A 15,951-nucleotide genomic window follows, 5' to 3' on the forward strand; every position below is an offset into this window, starting at 1 on the left:
AGAACACATTTGTTTGAATACAGTAATCTTTTTTTAATTACTCAATCATATCTGTGAGCATAATTATTTTACTTACATTTTTTACCTTGTTAACTAGTGGAGTGTATTCTCAAAAATTATACCTACAGCAGAGACAGGCTCCATTACCATTAGGTCCTAACATTATTATTTTATTATTTCATTATTGTTTCATTATCTAATAAATAAATACCTGCTCTGCTTATCCAATGCAAAACTGATTCTAGTGAAAAACACTCCATAGTAACAGATCCTCATGCTAAGGCAAACTTAACTCCATTAGTGATCAGACAAAATTATCATTAAGAAAAACCAGTATCCCACTGTATTCCATCAAATTGCTTGATATTCTAGGTTGAAGGGTGTTCATGATCCATGGAACAAGTAATATAACTAACTAACTAACTAAATATACATACAAATCTTGCTTATTCTTTCCACACATTACTCCAGACAAAATGTCTAATGTTGGAATTCCTTAATGTTAGAAAAGGCTGTACCATGATGGAGATTGATAGTTACCTCACATATACTGATTGCACTGAACACAAACCCTTCTACTATACAACAATTATTATTAAGACCTGGTATTCAAGATGTTTTTCATTGCATATTGTCTCTGCTGCTGCACCAAATTATACTAACTTCACACATAAGCTGATTACTTCATATGTGAATTGTCCTCCACATATGTTGACACCTTTCATTTTCTGTTTACCTTACCTCTTTGTTAGACAAACAATCTTTAACGATGGTACCAATTTTCTTTCTTCCAACCTCTTATGATTATATTACTTATAACTAACACAACATTACTGAAGAAAACTTTTCTGAAATATTCCCATACTAAAGTATCCTACTATACAAAACCACCTGAAAGTCAAAGTAGAATGTCTCTGATTCACTTATTAACTAAAGGTAGGATAGGAGAAGAGTTTGATTGCCTCAGGAAACATGAAAAACGAGACAGACTGCTGGGGTAAGCATTATTACCGTGTAATGAATCCAACACAGAATGCTGAACCCCCTACTTGCATGTGGGTCTTACTTCTGGCCCAAAGCACATATAGTAAGTTCGTCCTCTCCTTGTATGGGATAAACATTGCTACCCACACCGTCATTAAACATCATACTAGAATTAGAATTTACTCTTGTCTTACTACTATCATTTACATTACCCTTACCTGTGATTACAGCACATTTATATACATGTGGCTCTTCATCACTAACTGCTCTAATGTGAGCCAAAACTGGAGCATTATCTAGTTTAAATGGTTTGATTCAGAATTACAGTCATCTCAGCCATTTCTGTTACTTGAATTTCTCCTACCATTTCCATACCCATTCTGGCTATCCTCCACCCAACCTTTCCTTGAATTTCTACTATAAAGAGTCCTGTTCTTCCTATTTACCTGAAACTCTCTCCCTGATTGATTATTGTCATCCAAATTCTTTGTACAATCTTCCAATGAGGACTTCACCCTTCCAGTTTATCAACATAATTCAAAAACTCACTAATATTACCTCTAGGGGAAAGTAAAAGCAATTCTCTAACTTTATAAGGCATCTTAGTTTCTAAACCCATAATTACTGATTCACTACCTAGCTCTTTGTCCAAATATTTCAGTTTGTCTACCCAAAACTGACAGAAACTTTTCACAGTACCATTTCTGGAGTCAGATCTCTCTCCTCCCCAGAATTCACTCAAAATTCACTGCTGCTTCTCTTTGGACCAATATTCACTTAAAAATTCTTTCTTAAAGCTATGCCATGAAGTATAGCTATCAGCTACTTGAGTTGCCCATCGATAAGCATCCCCTTTAAAAAAAAACCTCTCACAAATGACATTTTCTCTTTGTGATTCCATATTTCAGGTAAATCATTAAATTCCCTAATGAAATCATGTGGATGCACTTCCCCACATGGTTCAAAATTATTAAATTTCTTACAACTAACAAATGCATGACTGTTTTGGACACTACATACTCTATGCTTTAGATTTTGTAGTTGTTCCATCTTTTTCTCCATTTTAGCCAATTTTGTATCTACATTTTTAATTTATTTTTACCAGTTTTTCTTCTACCACTATTGTACACTTGGTTTCTACCTCCATTTCTAAATCATTTTTAATCTGATTGTTTTGCTTCTCATGTTTAACACTATTTTCAGCACAAAATTTCCTGGCTGCTTTGACTTCATCTTTACATTGTTTTTCAGAAGCATCCACCCTCCTGCCATAGTCATCACAAAGTTTCTTTCTCTCTTCCACACATTTACTACTCATTAATGTTAATTTCTTATTAGTATTCTGTTCTACTTTCTTTATATTTACATCACAATCTTTAACTACTGCATCAACCTTCTTATTTAATTCTGAAATAATGACTAACTTAATCTCATTTTTAATTTATTTCTTCAGTTCAACCTTTAAGCTAACCATATCAGTTCTAATTCTGTCAGTTTTCTTTATCACCCCATTAATATCTTCTTTTGTACTCATAATTTGCCTTAACATTGCTTCCAATTTTCCATCTTCCATAACCTGTTGACCTTGTTGACTTTTGCTACTCGATTGTTTAATTGTCTCATTAATAAGTTGTTGGCTAACATTAACATACTGCTACAATAGTTTACTGTTAAACATCTATGAACTGTAAATATCTAACCACACAATTCACAGTCTTTAAAATAAATTGAACAGGCACTGTCATTGTTTTAACACATGGCCTATAGGTGTTCCACTTATTTTACAGGTAAGTGGATGTATTGTTGTTGATCTAACCAAAAGAGGTTCCTTGTCTGAAACCTGGCCATGGACTGACTGCCTCAAATCCAATTAATGGCCCTCTATATATGCTCACAATAATAGGTACTGAAACTATACATTTTTTGAAGCCAAAAAATTACAGGAATTACAGTTAAAACTTAACTCCTTCAGTTAACTGCATACATAAAAAAATTGCATCTTTGTATTAGTTTCTTCTACTACTAGGATTAAGCCATATTATTTGTTTAAATCATGAAACTAACAAATATGGTTATGCAAACAATACTTTCAATGAAACCTGAAATTACTTCGAAATTAATTAAGAGCTGGGTTTGCTAACATATTTTCAAGTAGAGCCCAATACATCATTTAAGAATACTTTTAGTCGTTTCTCTAAATGTTTACAATTAGTACAGAAGTTATATTTGTTTATAAGTCAACAATAGAATTTAAGTTACAAAACAATTACTGATTTCATCCTATTACCAAGGATACTACCTAGGAATAGTAGAAATAAACTAACAAATCATTTACACACATAAAACTAAGCACAAAATTAGATATAGTGTTATATTCTTTAAAACTGAGAGGTCAACCTTTCTCTTCTATGAAAATATAGATTACACTCATATATTTTAATAGTAATTAGTTAGAAGTGAAAAACAAATTTAAGGAGGCAGGTGGCAAAACAACTTTCTTTGTCACAAATGGATTGCTAAAAAATAATTGTCATGTTTCTTACTGTGAATCTACATCCATCACAGTTCAAATACTTCAGGCAAATGCATGTAACTATGATGTGATGTCTTGTTCAAATGCTTTGTGGGAACAAGCTTTTCTCCATTTAATTGCTCCCTTCCTTTCTTTATAAAAGTGCGTAGGTGATCTACTTGGGTGAATTACAGAAGATGTATTTGAATCAACAATAGTAGGTGCATTGGTGCTGGCAGAAGGCTGAACATCTACCTTTTTATCATAACCTGTTTCACTATTACTGTCATGATCACTGTTTATTTCAGAGTCTGGGTCCACAATAGGATTGTCTACTTCACTCTCATCATTATATAAAATTCTGTAAATTTCACTGTAAAAAAGATTTTCTCTTGACATTTTATATTGTGAACAATTGACAATGATTATTTGATTTTTGGATTCACAAATAGTTTGCAATAGTAACTCAATGATAGGTCTACACCAAAATAAAAATCTGATTGCTCTGGCAGAAATTAGTAACACAAATGGTTGGGCTGGGTCTGACAAATCTGTGAGGTGTATGGAAGACTGGTGAATATTGACTAAAGAAAGACAAATCTCATTCACAATGTGAACACTTTCACTCAAATCTTTCAGAAAGCTAGCAGAGGGCTTGAGATAATCAGCAACTATAAGAATATAATTTCAATGAAACAAAAACTAGTTGGTCCCACAGACCCAACTTGACCAATCTAGGTTTAAAGAAGGTATCATCTTCTTGTATTATATTCCTATTTTGAGACTGTTTTCAGAATGGTGAAGTTATTAAATTGTTGAAGTGTTTAAGTCTTTTATTAGTCCCTTTACATATTTTTGTGCCATGAATAATTTGTGTCTAAGTGTAAAATGCACAGTGTATTACACAGCACAGTCCTTATCATGAAAAAATGCCTAGTAAGTGGATTGTCTTATTTTCTATTATCATTTATCATTCACATAAAAAGCATACATTGTGATTACAATCTGTTATACATATTTTTCAATCCAAGTTCATATTGATCCACTACACATTCCAATATATTCTAGAAATTTTGTTTCACTTTTTGATAGTACTGATCCCTGCAGTACCTGCAACATTAGGGTATCATTTTATATTCTTTTATTTTATCCCTCCTCTTCCAATACAGTATTAGCCATGTTGTAATGTTTCTAGTCATTCCAATTTACTATTAATACATGCATCTAATCATAATTCCCCATACAACGGATCTCTAAAATATCCATGTACTGTCTTCTTGGAAATGGCAGATGTTATCAGATGTTTATGTGTGATAGAAAAAATTTATTACAGGGTTTAAATAAATGTGATAACATTATCTTTTGTTAGATATGGTAGTGAGCGTGTGAAGAGGAAGGAGATACCTCTTCATTTCTCACGTTGGCTTCATAAAGTCTATCAAGTTCTGCTTGAAGACTTTGTATTTCTCTATCTTGTTTTAATAGTCTGCATCTCAATTGTACAATGGTATATGCTTGTCTCTCCAGTATCTTGTTTTTACTTTCCAACTTCTGTTCAATGTCTTTCACCACTTCCCTGTAACACAAACAAAAGTATAGTTTTATTATTTTTTTATTTTTTATGTTTATGAAGTAACTTAGGTGTATATTTAATGTTCTTTTAAAATGAAGTTTAAATAATAAATCCTCAGAAGCACTTTATATTTGTTGGAGTGGAAAAACAGTTGTACTGCAAAAATTAATATTTATTGAAAGAAAACAGTAGGATCTTTAAAGAAGACAAAATAAACTCCCTTTCAACAGCCTTTTTGACTACTCATTTCCATGGTAAACAATAAAAATGTAAACCATAACCCAGTCAAGAAAAAGAGCAAACAAAGGTGCTCTTGTTCACTTGTTTAATGCCTAACATCCTCCTGCATTCACGATGACACCTAAAAACAAACTCTAACTATATGTAACATTTTCAGTCAATTTTCGTTGTGTTACTTTTGTTATGACAATATGGGCTCACAATTGTTCCTCGCTCACACAACATTTGTTTATGCTACTTAAATATCAAATCTTTGGCGTCTGGAAATGGAAGTGCTCCTTCAAATATTCAAAAATTATTTGAATGTAAATTCCCTACATTCCACAACCTGTTTAGTTTCAGGCATCCAGATTCTAGTTCATGGACATACAGAGAGGATGAACTTGTGGATAATGTACAAGATGTCATTGTTTGGTTGTGTGATGGAATCTTTGCATCCTCTCACACATGAATGTTGTACAGTAGGCTTTCTTCCTGCATACACTTCATAAGATGTTTCAAGCTTCATAAGACATTATTCCGTTGTGACTATTTGTGACATGGTTTCTTATGAATACTGCAGTGTAAATCAACTAAATTCAAGAACTCTTTAGTAAATTTCCTCCTAGAAACTGCAACTTTATCACACCAATTAATATTCTATTGAGGTGCGCAGCTATACCATTTTGCTGTTAAGTATGCATTGTACTTACTTCATGACAAATTCCTTCAGAATTAAAGAAGTGTGAAAATTTACATGAAAAAATTTCTAGGTTATCATCAATGCAGATCCTCTTAAAGTATTTAATGGTTCATTTTTCCACTTCAATCGCTGTTTCTTGAACTGTTTAAAGGTTTCAATCTTAGTTTTTGAGAAATGCACAAATATATATCACCTTACATCATACACAATATTAATTAAATATCGATTGCCTCCCAAACTTGGAATGTCAATAGGCACATCAGATAACTACACACAATTTCTCAGATGGCTGTTTGTTTCCTCAAATTTTGTGATTCACTTTTTGAAAATGATCTTCACACTGTAATCTCCCCCCTTCTTCCTAATTCCAGTTATTGTACACAACAAGCAAAGCCTTTTCTGCAGATTTGAGAGGAGTATGATTATGATAAACTTTTTGGTTTACTTATCTTTTTTATAGAGTTGCCACAAGTTCTTCTTCTCTGGGGGTCTGATTCTTGAAGGTCAAATTCTCACATTTTAGGTCCTCATGGTTCATCTGATACAAATAGTTTTGAAGGTCATCATTGCAGAATTTTTGTTTTTACACTAGTACATTATGTCATATTTTAATGCATCATATAGTCTTTTGAACTTTCACATTAAGAAATCCGAAGTTACATTGTTTGCCCAAAATACAAAAATATGTCCAATCACATCAGAGGCATGCTTACTACCACTCCACTCAGTGGAAATAACAATATTCCAAAGGGTTTACAATTTTTTTTGACGAATAGATTTCTATTAATTTCAATTACTGTTTCATAAATGAATCCAGAAATAAACACAGTAAACAGTACTAGACTGTGTATGTAATTAATAATAGAAATTTTGAGTGTGCCAAATGAGTTGTAATTTTCAAATGTTTCTACAAAAATGATTTTAACTCTACATTCAGAGCTAGTCCTTATTGATTGCAAAAGCGAAAATAAAGTAGTTCCTTTTCATAAAATTTGGCTTGGGATATAACATACCCTGTATAAAATTATATGAAAGTCTTCAGAAAAGGAGGTGAGGTAATATTGACCTGTCGAAAATTCAAAAAATAATACTGGTATTGACAAATACTGTTGAGGAAAAGTAATGCTAGAGGAGAATATCCTGTTACACTGTCTACCTCACATAATATGGAGTTAATTCGTTTACAATATTTTCTGACCTTCTAAAAGGTTTGCAAAATGGAATACAAAATGATGCTGAAAGACAGAATACAGGTGTGTAGAAGTGTCTGATACATAACATATTACAGAAAAAGTAAGAAAAATATCTACCATACAAGTCATAATCCATACACACATGGCATTCAGATTTTCATAAATGTGGAACATTCTGTCTCAAGGCAAATGAAACAGAGTAAAAAACACAACATTACAAGACTGAGCTAGCGAAATAAGTGCAGAGGCAATTTAATTACCAGAATTACAAATTAAAGTTTACATCTATAAACTCACACCTCAAGAATCATCAAAAGAGAAGAAAAAACATATTCAGAACCTAAGTGTATGACAAGTGAACTGACTCAAAAAACAACTACGGGTACAGACCAAAAGAAAATAGTCAGTCACAAGTAGGAGTTAGCACAAAATGAATCATCCACATAAACCAAAGTATGTAAGGATATGTTGACCCATTAAAGGAGAAAATAATGAAAAAATATTAGGGGCTATGGTTAAGATGTGGGAACCGACGCATGAATCCAAATCACACCAGGTACACACCTACAGAAATGTTTTGACACAACAAAATGAACAAAGTTGATAATTATGTATCAGTAAGTTCAATCATATGTAAAGAATAATTAGAGGAAGCATCTAGCCTCAATCAACAGTTGCACACTCTCCTTGAGTACACACACATAATCGTGATGCCCAGGGGTACCCAAAACAGAGTTAAGCATGAGTCTGTACAATACTCAGGCTCTAATTAGATACAGTACTGATGATATGTACAGGTAATAAGAGTCATATATAGCTTTGGATTATGATGTAATTGAGTAGCTTGAGGACAGAAATCAGTGTGTGAAACCAGAAATGTGTACATCTTGTTACACAGCCTGCACTTGATTTATGATCACAATCATAAATATCTTTCATACTGTTTGCTAATTGTTCATATAATCTACCCTATGTACACAGAAACCTAGAAGATGCATTTATAACTGATAAAAAATTATATACTGACTGTTGAGATAAGAAAATTCATAGAAATATATGATTACTAACCTAACAGTACCTAATTTTATCAGATTCTGATAATTATTTACATAATGGGTTTCAAAACATAACCTTGAACTTTTTATGTTTTCGCATTCCTGTGTTGAACATAACAAATCATGTCATAGAACATCAACCTTCCACAACATTATTTAAAGTTACATAATGTATTGACAAGTTACTCCCCCTACTTGGAAAAACACACATTTATGTGGAATAACACTGTCCATAACAGTGACTACTTTTATAAACAAATAGTTCCACAAATTCTTCATATAGAATAATTTCTTGTCTAACAATTTACAAATTTTGGTCACAAGACTGATGTAGTTGGTAGATGCTTGAGTACATTACCCAGCACCTATGACCTCTTGTTAGTCGATTGGACTAGCAAGGGTGCAGCGATACAGGAGTGTGGGAATGGATCCGCCCACATCTTTCAGTTTCCTCCCTAGATTTCTCATCACGCATTCTAACAGACAGATTATTTCCTGTCTACCTTTCACATCGAATCCTAAAACATCGTACTAAGTATGTTGTTCAATACCTCCCTCACATCACATGGCATATGTTTTGCCCATCTATATTGAAAAGATAAGTATGCAGGATTTATGACAGAATGGATTAAACAAGTCCACATATGTGGCACATTGATAAACAGAGCTAAATGAAATTAAAAAATGAATTCATAAGGTCATATACACAGACATACTTGCACACATGAAACTTCAAGATATTATTTCTAATATTTACAGTACACATGAATGAAACATGTCTTCAATCAGTTTACCACAACACACATGACTTTACCCAAAATATTTCATGACAATTAACTTTAATTATTCTCTGCAGAGTACACAGGAACAATAACAATATTTAACATGAACACCATTCTAAAATAGGAAATTTATTTCTAAACATTTCATGATATTGTCTCATTTCAAAACTACTTATTTAGACAAATGGTATGAATCAAATTCTAAAACACAAATCTATTACAAAACAGAATTATGTAATTCTATGAACCTCAAAAAATAGTGTATATTTTCTTCCAGACTAGGGGTCACTGTGCATCCATGTTGACAGGCCTCGTCTTCTATACTAAAAGTTAAAAGTACCTGATACTTTACCAATTTTCTTTGCTTACCTGTAGCTCCTCTTATCTTTGCACATACAGTAGGAATTTCCACAAAATTCTTACTATACATGATCTTGTCCCTAAATTTTTCAGATATACCACAAATCAGGCTACATGTATCAATCAAACAGTTGCTTTCCCATGTATCATTCTTAACCTTAATGCAAAGACACCCAAAATTTGAATCATCATCTCTGTTGTCAGTCACTTCATGCAAAAAATCACTTTCAATTTCATCAGATGTTCAATCCACACCCTCTTCCCAGGTTTTATCAACATTATAGGTATCATAAGATTGCTTTGATCACTCAAGTTGTCAGGTAAAGATTGAACACAATAACCGATTCGATGGTGCAAGTATCACTTGTTACAGAAGGAACCCAACACACATTACTGTCAAAATGACACTTGCTGCTTAGATCCTCTTTCATTTGATTCCACCAACTGGGAAACAAATTGTGACTAACTATAGCTAACTTATTCCAGAATGTGCCTTTACCTATGTTATCATCAATCTGGTCCCAAACAAATGTCAAATTTTTTCACCTTTAATCTCCAGGCTCACCGAGATACATCACCTTTACTACTTGGATCTTTACTTTGCATGACTTTAATGAAAAATAGTTTTGACTGGACTGGTATTCCATGACCCCTCACTTACAAATTACATACATCACTTACCTTACCTGTATCATCAACTTCCTTTACAAATAACTCTGACACTTCATTATTCTTTAACTCCACAAACACCTGATACACATCATCATCATCATCATCATCATCGTCAACATAATATTCCTCCAAAAGTATTTCAGCATCAACATCAATGACAATACAAGTCTCATCTCCATCAAAGTTACTTATCTCACGTACTTTCATCTGCAATAAGCCATCAGTCTTGGACTTACCAGCCTCAGTTACTTCACAGCTCTTATTCACATCTACATAAAAAATACCACCTAGTTCATATCCAATACAGCCATCACCTGATTTACATACACCAATAAAACTGTTTTCCACACTAGAGAAGAAATCATTTGTGCATACTACATAAAAATTCTCACTACTCTCACATTTTGGTTTGTGATTAGCACTTACATCAGCATAATTAAACATAGTATCGCAACACTTTTGATCAAAGCATAAATGAGAAATCTGATATGGCTTATGTTGAATTTAAGATACATGCACCATATCATTAACCCTGTTATTATCGTCTAATTGCAAGTCTAACTTGGGGGTCCTGGGTCCTGTTTGTGTTATAATTCCTTGCCCCAAAACCATGGACCTTCAATGATGCGAACTGCCATTTCCCAAATAATTACTTCTATGGTTGTTCCTTCTATTAAAATTCCCATGGTTGTCCCCATTATTCCTATATTGCTGATGCTCAGAATTTCTGTCCCTATTGACACTTTGATCCTGATAGAAGTTACTATTGTCTCTGTTTCTGTGATTACTCCCACTGTGATATCCATAATTCCAATTAGTATCATACAGACTTTTTTCTACTGCCATATCCAGCCTGTCAACGTATCATAAAAATTGTTCAAGACAGTCATCAGGTCCATGTACTAAACACCACTACAATCTTTCTGGTAATCTCCTTTTAAGTGCAACAATCAAGGTCATTTTGTCTAATGGTTTGTCAAGATGTGCTAATTCCTTAAGTTGGTTCTTACAAAACTTTTTCAAATGGCCATCCATATTCCTATAATGAAGACCATTCAAAAATTCACTTTAATTCTCCCTTGTTCAGCTTCCAACCTAAATTTATTTTCAAAACTTTTATAGGAATTCTGGTATATTTCCTGTTGACTTAAATTTTAAATGTGCCCATGACAGAGCTTTGCCTTCAAGATATATTTTAACAAATTTAATTTTTTGATTTTCATTCATGTTTGACACAAAACTATCTGTGTAGTGGTGCAGAAAATTCTCTGAATGTAAATTATCTAATGGAAAACTTGTAATTGGAGTATTGGCCCATGCAACTAATGCCACACAGTGGTGTAGTTTCCGTGTGAGTGTCGTTTCAGTTGCCTGTTTTGCCTATCTGCATCTCAGCATCTCCGCTACATTGTTACATTTTTTGAATATCCTCCAATCTATGTAATTTGTAAATAAAACAGAAAGAAACTTCCACATGGGAAAAATATATTAAAAACAAAGATTCCAAGACTTACCAAGCGGGAAAGCGCCGGCAGACAGGCACATGAACAAAACACACAAACACACACACAGAATTACGAGCTTTCGCAACTGGCAGTTGCTTCGTCAGGAAAGAGGGAAGGAGAGGGAAAAATGAAAGGATGTGGGTTTTAAGGGAGGGGTAAGGAGTCATTCCAATCCCGGGAGCGGAAAGACTTCCCTTAGGGGAAAAAAGGACAGGTGTACACTCGCACACACACACACATATCCATCCGCACATACACAGACACAAGCAGACATATTTAAAGGCAAAGAGTTAAGGGCAGAGATGTCAGTCGAGGCGGAAGTACAGAGGCAAAGAAGTTGTTGAAAGACAGGTGAGGTATGAGCGGCGGCAACTTGAAATTAGCGGAGGTTGAGGACTGGCGGATATCGAGAAGAGAGGATATACTGAAGGGCGAGTTCCCATCTCCGGAGTTCGGATAGGTTGGTGTTGGTGGGAAGTATCCAGATAACTCGGACGGTGTAACACTGTGCCAAGATGTGCTGGCCGTGCATCAAGGCATGTTTAGCCACAGGGTGATCCTCATTACCAACAAACACTGTCTGCCTGTGTCCATTCATGCGAATGGACAGTTTGTTGCTGGTCATTCCCACATAGAAAGCATCACAGTGCAGGCAGGTCAGTTGGTAAATCACGTGGGTGCTTTCACATGTGGCTCTCCCTTTGATTGTGTAACACTGTGCCAAGATGTGCTGGCCGTGCATCAAGGCATGTTTAGCCACAGGGTGATCCTCATTACCAACAAACACTGTCTGCCTGTGTCCATTCATGCGAATGGACAGTTTGTTGCTGGTCATTCCCACATAGAAAGCATCACAGTGCAGGCAGGTCAGTTGGTAAATCACGTGGGTGCTTTCACATGTGGCTCTCCCTTTGATTGTGTACACCTTCCGGGTTACAGGACTGGAGTAGGTGGTGGTGGGAGGGTGCATCCTTTCATTTTTCCCTCTCCTTCCCTCTTTCCTGACGAAGCAACTGCCAGTTGCGAAAGCTCGTAATTCTGTGTGTGTGTTTGTGTGTTTTGTTCATGTGCCTGTCTGCCGGCGCTTTCCCGCTTGGTAAGTCTTGGAATCTTTGTTTTTAATAAATCTATGTAATTTTGTAGTTATACATCTAAAAACAAAGATGTTGTGACTAACCAAATGAAAGTGCTGGCAGGTTGATAGACACACAAACAAACACAAACATACATACAAAATTAAAGCCTTCACAACCAACGGTTGCTTCATCAGGAAAGAGGAAAGGAGAAGAAAAGGCAAAAGGATGTGGGTTTTAAGGGAGAGGGTAAGGAGTCATTCCAATCCCGGGAGTGGAAAGACTTACCTTAGGGGGAAAAAAGGACAGGTGTATACAAACACACACACACACATACACACACACACACACACACACACACATTCATTTGAGCAATCAATCATTCATAATAGGAAACTCAGTCACTCAAGATGATTCAGAAATTTTACTTGTTAGAATGAAATCAGGCGATGATTTTTCTTCTCTGCAGGCTCGTGCTTTGCGGCAGTCTGCTAATCTGTACAAATAAAATGGACAGTGGTACTCTGAGGTGAGAATAAGAAGTGAGCAGGACAGAGAGCTTTTAGAGGTTGCATTGTGCATGTTGCTCAAGTTCCTACAAGACAAGAGTTTCAATGTGTGTTACGGGTTCCAGGAATTTGGGATTGCAGAGCAGGAGAATTTTGTGGATGTAGTGAAGGTAATGCAAGGAGGATTGGACTCGGTTGATATGGTTTTGCAGGACTATGTTGGTGAGGGCTAAGGATTGGTGGAATCTGAACAGGTGGAGGTCATTGTGGAAGGAGGGGTGGCAACCAGAGATGGGTAATTTGATGGCCAGGCCATTAGTGGGGATTTCATGAGACAAGCAACAAATCAGGAACAGTATGTGGGACTGGGATCTGGCTAGTTTATTTAGTAAAATACCTATAATAAATGTTTTACTCTTTTAAGACACAATTGGAGACAAGAGATCATTAATCAGGCAAAAGACACTACAAATTTATAACCTCTGATAAAGTAAAGAGAATAGAAGTTTAACACAGACTACTTTCAGTGATGTAGCTGACAGGTACACATTTCCCATTTCACAGATCTTTACTTTCACTGTTCACAACCCTCCAATAACACACAGTTATATGGCCAGTGCACTATTGTTTAACATTCTATCAGGATCTCATTTATAGGTTGAAAGCAAACATCAACATATTGCTACAATAATTTACTGTTGAACATCTATGAGCAGTAAAAACCTAACCACACAGTTCATGCCACATAATATGGTATGTATAGGACAGACATTGTAATAGTTTTAGCACATGGTCCATTACATTTATTTCACAGTTAAATGGATGCGTTGTTGTTGATCTAACCAATATGGGTTCCTCGTCTGAAACTTGGCTGTGGTCTAACTGTCTTGGGACCAAAAATTGGGCCCTTATATATCATCACAATAATAGGCACTGAAACTACACATTGTTTGATGATAAATTTACAGAAATTACAATTAAAACTGAACTACTTCAATTAATTGCATACATAAAAAACTGCATCATATTAACAGTTCCTTCTACTAAAAGGATTAAACCATTTCATTTGTTTAAATTATGAAATTAACAAATATAGCTACACAAACAATGCTTTTGATGAAACTGGTAATTACTTTGGAGTTAATCAAGAGCTGGCTTTGCTAACATGCTTTCGAATAGATCCTTTAATAATACTATTAGTTGTTCCTCCAATTGTTTACAATTAGTACAGAATTTATATCTGTTTATAAGCAAACAATAGAATTTAAGTCATGCAACAATTACTGATTTCACCCTATAACAAAAGATAGTAACTAAGATTAGTCAAAATAAATTAGAAAACCAATTACATACATAAAACTAAGCACAAAATTAGATCTGGTGGTATATACTTTAATACTGAGGGCCAACATTCCTCTTCTATGGAAATGCAGATTATACTCACATGTGTTAATGGTATTTAGTTAAAAGTGAGAAAACAAATTTAAGGACGCAGATGGCAAAACACGAGGGGAAGTAAAAATATCCTAGCTTACTTTGTCACATGTTCTGCTTGTCATAATGGTGGGCTTCCCGAATGGAGTCCTTTTCATTATAAACTTGGTATGTCTTCTGCTTGGGTAATTCCTGGTTCTCCTGTAGCTTGCTGTATTCACTAAGCAAGGCCTCACTTCCACAGATCATGGGTGGATAGATGTTCATATGCAGAGGAACCCAATAAGCTTTTGTTGGTTGGATTGTTACAGTTATTAATTGCATAGTGTGTGTGACATTCACCTGCTTTATTTCCTCATTAACAGTCCACCGTGTTGACATACTGCATTCTTATAGTGGCTGAAAAAAGGGGGAAGGAAGTTCAACACTGACTACTGTAAATGATACAGCCAACTGTTGCACAGTTGTGTTTCTCAATTATTTACTTTCACTTTTCATGACTCCCTAATATTAGACAGTTATACGGCCATTTCACTATTGGGAAAAGTTGGTAAGCCTCATTAATATGTTGCAGGCAAACATCAGCATACTGCTACAATATTTTGCTGTTGAACATCTGTAAGCAGTAAAAACCTAGCCACACAGTTCCTACAGAATAGTAATGTATGTGTGACACTATTTCTCAAATAAATTGAACAGACACTGTCGTCATTTTAACCCATGGCCTATTTGTGTTACGCTAATTGCACTGTTAAATTGAGGCACTGCTGTTACTTGAAACAGTACATAATTTCCCTATGAAAATCATCCATGGACTGACTGCATCAGGACCAAAAATCCATCCTTATATATCCCCATAATAATATGCACTGAAACTTTACATTGTTCAATATTTAATTTACAGAAATTACAATTAAAACATTACTCAATCAATTAACTGACTATGTCGAAAAATTCCTCCTCTTTATCAGTTCCTTCTAGCACAAAGGTTAGACTGAATTATTTGTTTAAGTAATGAAATTAACTTATATATTTATGTAAACAAGGCTTTTGACAAATCTGTAAATTATTTTGGAATTAAATAACTTGCTAACATGTTTTCAAATACAGCCAAATAAATAGTTAAAGAATCCTAGTAGTTCTTATGCCAAATGTTTATAATTAGTACATAATTTATATATTTTTTAAAGTCAACAATAGAATCTAAGTCAAAAAACAATTATTGATTTCACCTTATAACAAAAAAAAAAAAAAAAAAAAAAACAGCTAGGAATGTTCAAAATAAATTAGGAAATTAATTAAGTACCCAAAACTAAGCACAAAATTAGACCTGAAGCTGTATTCCATAAGATTGAGGGCCAGCCTTTCTCTTTTATG

The sequence above is a fragment of the Schistocerca gregaria genome, chromosome 3 (assembly GCF_023897955.1).
Source record: "Schistocerca gregaria isolate iqSchGreg1 chromosome 3, iqSchGreg1.2, whole genome shotgun sequence".
NCBI classification, from domain to species: Eukaryota; Metazoa; Arthropoda; class Insecta; order Orthoptera; family Acrididae; genus Schistocerca; species Schistocerca gregaria.